Source organism: Echinops telfairi, unplaced genomic scaffold, assembly GCF_000313985.2.
Source record: "Echinops telfairi isolate 266 unplaced genomic scaffold, ASM31398v2 ScPeMD7_9;HRSCAF=40, whole genome shotgun sequence".
NCBI lineage: Eukaryota > Metazoa > Chordata > Mammalia > Afrosoricida > Tenrecidae > Echinops > Echinops telfairi.
This window is the reverse complement of record NW_022103906.1, coordinates 26,554,411-26,564,430: the sequence shown is the minus strand read 5'-3', so window position 1 is coordinate 26,564,430 and position 10,020 is coordinate 26,554,411.

The window sequence follows — 10,020 nt, the reverse complement described above, 5'->3', positions numbered from 1 at the left end:
GAGTTGTTTGGGGGCACTTCCTAGTGATTGGTTTTTAACAATGGGTTGTACATATGTTGGGTGTTTGAACTGGGGGCTGCCTATATCTAAAATTTCTTCAAGAAGTTAGAGGAAAATGAAATGAAAAGTTAATGGAAACTTTCTATGAACTTCTAGAAACCCCCTAATATAAAGTGAGCAAGTAATCGTTTCTCATCCCCCCCCTTAGCCACGTAGTCAGTGTTTCCTCCCCCCCCACCCCACTTTTGTCTATTTGTGTTAGTGTTGTAGTGCAGCCACAATAAAGTCTCACCACATCCACCACTGCCATCCAGTCAGTTCTCGCACATAGCAATCCTGTCAGACAAAGTAGCACTGCCCCACAGATGAGGCTGACCTAGGAAGGTTGTTCCAGGATAGTTGGGGATCCACGTGAAATGCAGGTTTACGCTTTGATAAACTAGTTTTATCCTCAGAAAACATTGCTGAAATGGGCTCTTTCCTTCTCGCTGTCATTGGGTCTAATCAGACTCACAGCTGCCTTCTAGGACAGAGGAGAACTGCTTCTTCAGGCTGCCCAGGCTGGGAAGTCTTACCTATTGCTCAGTATTTAAACCAACGCTCCCCTGAATAATGACTACCCTGCAGAGTATGGGGGTGTCGGTAGCTGAGTGGGAGGGGTGTGTAAGAGGCTTGTGGGGAATTGGACATATATTAATGTGGATGATGGCTCCACAAGAAGTGTCCAGTAGAGAGTCAGCAAGCCATGCAGAATCCTTCCTTTTACCCAGGGTCAGTGGCACCATAGCAATGAGGGTCAGAAAAGAAGGGAGTGGGGGCTGCCTAAACACTGGCCCAGCCTCTGAGAACTTTAGCCTGGCGCATAGCTGGAAGTCGGCCAGGCTGCATCAGAATGTCAGCTTCTGAGACATCCTGGGCTCACATGCAGCGTTGGTCCAAGCTCTTGGATATGATGCAGCCTTAGAAGCGAGAACACAGTTCTACCTCTCCATCTATTTTTAAGCAAATTTTGAAATAAGACCATACACCTACAGAAAAGTGAACAATTCCTAAATGAGAAGGCCCACAAAGCCACTACTGAAAACAAGAAATAGAACATTATCTGTTCTCCAGCAACCACGCTACCCATTTCTGACCACTCCCTCTCCCCGGGGAAACACAGACTTTGAACCCACTAAATTAGCTTTGCCTGGTCTTGAACCTGATATAACTAGATGGTTGCTTGTGTTTGTCTTTCTCCTGACATTCTGTTTGGAGTTGTATCCATATTGTTGAGGTCATTCATAATGCATTTCTCCTTAGTGCTGCATAAAATTCCATTACAGAAGAATATCTCATTGTCCCAATAGAAAGAATAAGAGGCTCATGGGGCAGGAGGGGGTGTTGTGAAAGAGACACTTAAAAATAACTTGAAAAAAGAAGTTGCCCTCAAACCCATTCCAACACATGGCTACCCCATGTGTGCAGAGTAGAATGGAGTCCCATTTAGAGTTTTTCAGTTGTGACATCTGGTAGTTACATGACCTTGTATCAACTTGAGAAGGGGTGGGGTCTAGCCTGTCAATCAGTTTGCAGCTTGATGACCTCATTTGGAGGCGCTAAGGAGATTAATATTTTGCTGGAGACGGGACACACACTGACTCCCTGTGAGACATTTCTGTTGACAAGCCACATGGAGCTACTCTAGAGCCTTGGAGCTGGAAGAGTCACGTGGAGACCCCTGCCACCACTGAGATGCTCTAAAGCCACTGGATCCACATGACTTTCCACCCACTGGCCTGTGATCCTCCTGCATTCGACATCATTGCATGCGTTTTGTGAGTCTGAAGAGGAATTTATAGATTGATATCAGACATATGGGGTAATATCAGTCTTACGGACTTGATCTGGACTGGGATGTTTTCTCAATATTTAATTGCTCTTGTATAAAGCTCTTTCTTATACACATATGTTCTATGAATGTGTTTCTCTAGTCCACCGAGACTAACACGTGACCTTTGGAAAGTAGATCTTCCAAAGTGCCTGTTGGTGGGTCTGAACCACTAACCTTTGATCAGCAGCCAAGTGAATTGACTGTATACAACACTCAGGCCTCCTAAGGAAACACTTAATGGTGGCTTATAAAAGTTCTTAATTTTGCTCTTTAAGTAGCATAATCCTCTCCCTAAATAAGATTCTCAGTGGACATTGGGGGTGTGGGCAAGGGAGACAGGGATAGCCCCAAACTCTGCCCACACATCCCCATCGAGCTCTGGGAGCGCAGGTTGAACACTTTGAATGTAGACAACCCAAGAGCCCAGAGAGTGACTTCATTCTTCCTCACCGTGAAGCCCCAGTGAAGCCATGTTTAAGGAATGAACAAGAGCAATGGTTTGAGCCTTGTAACTGTGCTGGCATAGATGGTGTAAAGACTAACTCTGGCCACCACTGTGGATACCGAACAATGTTGGCAGTCAGTGCCTGTGCCAGCCTGGCTAATGAACACACATGGGATTAATTGAAGGGCAGAGGCATAAATGGCTCTGTGAGCCTCGCCTTTCTAGTTTGGGGTCTCTTGCTTTCTGATGGTTGGACCAGGGTGCAGCTGCCGTAACCAGTTCCCTCCTTCAGCTGGCAAGGCTCGCTTCCTGCAAGACATCCCTGAGGAGAAGTCACATGGACCTACCCCGATGCAGCCCTGGGTGCTGGAGCACCCGTGTGGAGACCCCTAACAGCGCTGAGATGTTTACACACTCACTGACTCCGCTTTCCTTCTGAAGTCGGCATCGTTTGCGTGTGTTTTGTGAGTTGGAGGAGGACTTTGTAGATCGTTGGCAGACATATGGGCTAATTTCAGACTTACGGGCTTAGACTGGACTGGGTTGGGATGCTACTTTAATGTAAACTTATCCTCTATATAAAACTCTCTCTTATAAAACATGAATGACTATGGCTTTTGTTTCTCTAGTCTACTCAGACTAACACAGTGCCCATCCAGTTCTCACTGAGGGAGATGAGTGGAATGTTTCTAATTGCCAGCCTGCAGAAGTTCAAGACCCCTGCCATCCCAGAAAGATGCTAAAAAGTGAAAGGAGCCAAAGGCTTTCTGGGACCTGGAGCAACTTTGCCACTTTGGGGAGCTGGGCACCTCTTGCTGCCCAGGTTGCCACGAAGCATTCTGAGTTTCCTCTGAGCGGGGAGAGCTGAGAGTGATGAGGTTTGCAGCTCTCTAGCCTGAAAGCTTCACGCTGAAGGGTGGGCATTTCAAACAGCCAGCAAGGGCTCCTTCGCCGTGGTAGTATTTGCAAAGACAAGAGACCAGATTCCTCATCAGAGCGGACCTCTATCTGTGGTTAGAGAGGCACAAAAGAGGGGACGAGGAGGGAACACCCAGAAATCTCTCAGGGGGCGGATTAAAACAACCCATGAAAACCCTGTGGATCGCATCTCCGACCTGAAACTAAGAAGCAACCGTGGGACCGGCCCAGACCCAGGCACACACGAGGCCGCTGTGAGGCAGGGACCAACTCAACAGCAGCTAACGCGCATGCTCCTGTCATCGGACCCCATTTCAAACCAAGCCCCGCCAAGTGAAACAAGTGGCCAATGGAATGAAAACGATGTGAAGCAATTTAATTCCGTGTAAGATAACATTCTGTATTAGATTTTCAGGCATCTTACAAACAAGCCTACTGAAAGAACGTCTATTGGAACATAATTTGTGCTTCAATTCCATCTCAGAGCATACAAAGTCCTGCTGGTGCCTGATTCTCACGGCCCTTCTGGCAAGGCTGTAAGGCCTCTTTGTTCCTCAGGAGTGAGCTGGGGCCAAAGCCGGGACCTTAGTGCAGTTCACACTTAATGGGCTTGTCGCTATTTACCACTGATCGACTTCCACTCAGGCAACCTCATGTATTGGGATCATCATATCATCCGATTCGGTTTTCAAGGTTATGACCTTTGGTAAGCAGATAGCTTCGGGTTTGTGGTCAAGTGCATTCATGCTTTGTGACACCCAGGAACTCTGGGACCCTCTCAGTGACTTCCCAAACCAAATCTCCGTGCCTCCCTCGGACTGCTGCAGACTGGCTTGGAGAATGCCATGAGAAATGACAACATTCAACAGACTGGGGTAAAAAATAAAAACCAGAACTAAACAGATTTGGCAGGTACAGGCCACCAGCACATTCCATGCGCCCACACACTCACTCAGAGTGACTTGGGGCCTAGCACATTCCACGGGCCCACACAAGTCACTCTGGCTGATTTTGGTCCTCAGCACTTTCTCTGTGCAGAGCCTAATACAGGAGGAAGACAAGGCCTATGGAGGCCTAGAACGGTAGTGTGTTAGTCCAAGTAGACTAGAGAAACAAATTCATAGACACTCATATGTGTGTAAGAGAGAACTTTATATCGAAGAACAATTGTACATTAAGAAAACATCCCAGCCTAGTCCAGGTCAAGTCCGTAAGTCCAATATTATCCCATATGTCGATACTAGTCCATAAATTCTTCTTGAGACTCATACAGCCAAGCAATGACGCTGAATGCAGGAAGATCACAGGCCAGTGGGTGGAAAGTCTTGTGGATCCAGTGGAGGTGGAAGCATTTCAGCACTGGCGTAGGTCTCCACATGGCTCCTCCAGCCCCAAGGCCATGGCTGCCATCAGCATACCTCCATGTGGCTTGTCAACAGGAATGTCAGGCAGGGAATGAGTCTGAGTCTGGCCTCCAGTGAGCTATTTATCGCTGTGGTGCCTACAAATGAGGTCATCAAGCTGAGACCAGACTTACAGGCTAGACTCCACCCCTTCGCTAGTTGACAAGAGATTATGTAACTGCCACGGGTAGCTTTGAAAGGTCCAGCCAGTGGGTTCTAGCAACAGGGCTCCTGTCCCAAACGGCAGTTAAGATCTCCCCCAAAGTGAGCCCTAGAAAATGATGAAGAGCGGGAGAGAAGTGTGCCACACAGCAGCACCTGTGAGAAACCGGCATCCCGTTTGAGAGGCTACTCTGAAAAAAAGAATGAGGACAAGGTGCCATGTGAAGGGTCACCCAGCAATCGGCTCTGCTGTGAAGAAAGTCAAAGTCAACCACCCACACAGGCATAGGCGGGCAGAGAGGCTTTCCAACCCCGAACCCAGGACAACAATCCATCCCTGAAGTCCGTTCTAAAAGGCAGGGATTCATTCTCCTCTTTGGTGGTTCCACTGGTCTTCCTTGATCTCTGCTCCTCTGACCCGTCTCCCGTGAGTTTGAAACTCCCTTCCTGCACAGAGCTGCTATGGGAATGCCATTTCTCTCAGGCAGCTCCCCAGGCGGACCCTGCTCTCTCGGTGGGCTCTCGTGGCACTTAATAAATGCTCGAGAAGAATTTGCTGTTATGATTCATGGCTTTTGCACCTTGTTTTGTAAAATGTCCCTCAGAGATTGGCCCAGCAGTAATCGGCGATAAGACGTCCTGGTAGTTCAGTGGTAGAATTCTCACCCTCCATGTGGGAGACCCAGGTTCAAGTCCCAGGTGGTGCAGCTCAGGCATAACCAGCACTTGCCTGTCAGGGGAGGCCTGTGTGTTGTATGATGCTGCACAGGTTTCGGCAGACCTGACAGACTAGCACAGACAGGAAGAAAGGCTTCCTGGTCGACTTCCACGAGTCAGCTGGGGGGTGGGGGGGACGCTATGAACCACAGAGATTTGGGGTCAGTATGAGTCCGGGACTGACTCAAGGCAGCTAAAGTCCGCCATTAGCAGTCTGGGGTAAATCTTAGTACATGTCTTTAAGAGCTGTCCCTGTAGGAAAAAAGAGATGCTCAACTGCTTCCTTTGGGCACTGAGATGTCTGCAACGGAGCAGAGTGAGAACCTACTAGTCTTGGCTCAAGTCAGCTGAAATTCTGAGGAAGCTAAGGGGAGAGCAGATAACTGACAAATATGAAGGAAAAGGAGGCTGGAACACAGAAAATACACTTTTCCTAAAGATTGTGGGCATGTGTAAGGCCCACAGTAATTGAAAACAAACACCCTCACTGTCATCGAGGTGATGCCAGCTCACAGGGACCCTGCATGACAGGTAGGACACCCCGTGAGTTTCTGAGATTGCAACTGTTTCCAGGAATAGAAAGCCCCCCCCCCCTCGTCTTTCTCTCCAGGAGGTCCTAGTGGTTTCAAACTGCCGACCTTGTGGATCGAAACACAGGAGTAACGGCTACACCCCCACGGTGATAAGCATTTAGCAAATGCTCAATGAGTCACAGATATCATGTCCCATCAGAATCTGTCCAGACTTACAACTTCTGATTCAAATTTAGTGTGGACTCTACTGCCCTCTCCTGGAAAAAATGAGGAATTGACCTTTACTTGTGCAAGTCCGGCATCAAACCAAACCAAAGTGGCTGCCAGCAAGTCCTTTGGGACAGTTTGAGATGCTATTGGACATGTGGCTCTGGACGGGAAGGAGAAAAAGCAAGGTGGGAACATGTAAAAGTAACACAGAGTTGTATTCTTGTTTCAGAAAACCTTTTCAAACTTTTAGGAATAACTCACCGCTCAAAGAACAGCCCCTTATTAAATTTTTATCTTGAGCAGCTATTTACGGACATACTGGTTTAAAGAGCAATGGGCTTAGATTCCAGGGGCATGATTCTGTTGTGATGTAAGGGGATTTGTGAGCTCCAGCAGATTATTTAATTTCTAAGCTTGTTTCTTTGTGTATTGGAGCTTAAATTCTGAGCGCCCTCATTTGCAGAAGGACAGCCCTCGTTTGCAGAAGAGCAACCCCAAATCCATTTTGCAGAGTCCCCGCAGAGATGAAGTCTCCATTGAATGCTTTCTGATCCTTAACCAAGGATGCCCATAGTTTTGCCCTTGGGCAGAGTGCCCTACAGAGTGGATTGCCTCCACCCCTCTCTGGCCAGCCAGGGAGGGGCAGTCTGTCTTTTAGGGGCTGGCTTGGGTGTGTCCTTAATGGAAGTCACTGTACAGGGGACAGAACAGAGGTTCGCATAGTCATGAGTCATGGCCAATCATGTCTTCCTGACTGCCTTGGTCAGAAGGCCCTGGACTGAGCATGTCAGCGCTTCCATGCAACAATGCACATGTCCTGACCACGGTCCGTCCCTGCTGCCGTAGTCCCAGTGTAACTGTGAAGCACTGATCTGCCACCAGTCATGCTCTTGTGACAGTTTCCTTTGCCCACTCAGACCCTTTTTAAAGCTGGGTATCTCAGCGAGCCCATGGGCACCATTGCATCCTCGCGTCAGTAACCCCTCATCCAGACGATGTCTGTGTCTTCGTGTTGCCTTTGTCTCTTCTAAGACTTAATAAATGCTCTCTAAATGATAGTAGAGAGGGAGTCCCTTGTATAGTCTAAAACCCTCGTCTGTAAAGTAGGGACCTTAATGTCTAATCCAGGGACGCGGTCGGATGACCTAAGAGGACGGACACATAGGAGACTTTTCCTTTCGAGTAACTTAGTCTAAGAAAATTATGGAATTCCAATGAGAAAACTAAAGAATTCAGCAAATGGAGAAATACATATTGACTCTGGCTTTTAAAGTTGAAATGTAATAACAGACAGCATTCCCTACCTTAACATATGAATTTCATGAAGGTTCCTTAAAATTTATATGACATCTTTTGTGAAATTTATTTAAAGTTGGTAATGAAATTTGTAAGGGAATCAACAATACCAATAGGCTTTTTAATGTATGGATTAAGCATTTTAATATTTTTAACTGTGAGGAAATGCTTTAGAAACAGCAAATCGAAAGGAATTGGTTTGAGAAGAAAACTACAAAGAATGAGAGTGCCAATGAGAAGTTCAAAATAAATTCAGTGGTTATCTGAATACAAGTTAAGTCGCTTAAAAAATGAATGTAGAACCAAACCAATCAATTATTTACTGATTCTGTCTGTGCTATTGAGCACCTCCTATGTACATTTTTTGAGAGGTTAATGAACAGTTAATGAGCCTCTCTCTTCATGGCTTTCAGCCACTAGGGCAGTGGTTCTCAACCTTCCTAATGCCGCGACCCTTTAATACAGTTCCTCATGTGGTGGTGACCCCCCTCCCCCGCCCCCGTCCCCACCCAACCAGAACATTATTTTCGTTGCCACGTCATCGCTGTCATTTTGCTACTATGTGTTTTCCGATGGTCTTGGGCAGGGAGTGTCCAATTGACTACTGATGGGCTTTGGGTCTTCACTCTGCCCTCCCCCTCATTTCCACTGATGTGATTTTGTTTGTTAGTTTGTTTTGTTTGGGGTCTTTGATGCCAGAGTCAAATTTTTTTCTTGAGAAATTCTCAAAATTCAGGTGGGATGGACTCAAGGTTGTATTTTGGTTCCGGTGGACTTGTTTTAATTTTCTTCAGCTTTGTCCTGAACTTACATCTGAGTTATTGATGGTTTTTCCAATCTTCCCCTTGCCTGGTTTTAGATGCTGATCTTGAGGTTCTCCATCCAGCTTTCCCACAGATGTAGTCAATTTGATTTCTGTGTATCTCCATCTGGTGCAGTCCATGTGTATAGTTGCCTTGTGTGTTGTGGCAAAAGGTATTTGCTATGGATAAGTCGCTGGGTTTGCATCTTCTATCCTGTGATCTCCAGCTTCAGTTCTATCACCAAGTCCATATTTTCCAACCACTCTTCCTTCCTCTTTGTTTCCAACTACTGCATTCCAATCTCCAATAATTATCAATGCATCTTGATCAATTTCTGCCTGAAGTCATGGTAGAATTCTTCAATTTCTTCATCTCGAATTGTTTTCATTGGAGCATAAAGTAGAATGATAATTGTACTGATTGGATTTCCTTATAGATTACTAGATATAATCTGATCACAGATAGCATTGTACTTCATGATGGATTTAGCAAGATCGTTTCTGACAGTGAATACCACACCATTCCTCTTCATTGCCTTATTCCCAGCATAGTAAATCATATGACTTTCTGATTCAAAATGGCCAATACCAGTCCATTTCAGCTCACTGATGCCTAGGCTATCAATGGTCCTGCATTCCATTTCATGAAATCACTTACAGTTTTCCTAAAGTCATGTTTTATACATTCCTAGTTTCGGTCATTACAAGATTTTTGCAACTGTTTCTCTTTACCTCAAGTCATGCCCCATCAGCAAATGAAGATCCCTTAAGGGCTCCATTCCCACAGACTTTACCAGACTTACTTCACCATGGTTAACTCCCCTCCAAGACATTGTCTCCTCTTCAATCATATTTCAAGTGCCCTTGGACCTGAGGGGCCCATCTGCCACACTTTCTCCCATAATGGTCTGCTACCTTTGTTTAGGCTTTCCGTATTTGAAAAAGCTTCCAAGCTATGCATCAGGATTTCAGCAGCTTCTTCCTCCAAAGTGAGGAACCCAGTCATTCTTCATTGTCTGTTCTGAGTCTGGAAGCTCCGCTGAAACCTGTTCGCTTTGGGTGAGTGGTCCTGCTGGCATCTGAAATACCAGTGCTGTAGCTTTCAGCATCACAGCAACACACAGATACCACAGTGCGACAAACTGACAAACAAGCGGTGGCTATGAATGAGCTCTCACTTATTAGTTAGGAGTCCTGATAGTATAGCAGTTATGGGATGGGTTGCTAACTTCTAGGTCAGCAGTCCCAAACCATCAGCTGCTCCTTGGGAGAAAGATGGGGCTTTCTACTCCTGTAAAGAGTTACAGTCTCGCTACTCCCCTCCCCTGCTGGTCTGCTGCACTCCCCCAGTGCTTTGCCTCAGTGTGGAGGGGTCAGATCAGGTGCAATTCACACACTGTGTCACTAGCGTTGTCCCCTGTGGGGCTATGGGTCAATGAGGAGCATCACGTCTCATAGTGGGGCTGGCCATGTGGTCCTCTTTGTGGACTGGCTGCTCTATTTGGGGTCATCATCTTCAAGGCCTGGTGGGCCACGTGGACATTGGAGATAGGGCATGGTGCCCCAACAAGCTAGACTGGAAAACACAAGCTTTTCTTTCTTGGTATATTTTAATTTGTTCTTTGTCAGTGGCTTGATGTTGTTGCTGTTTTGTTGTACAT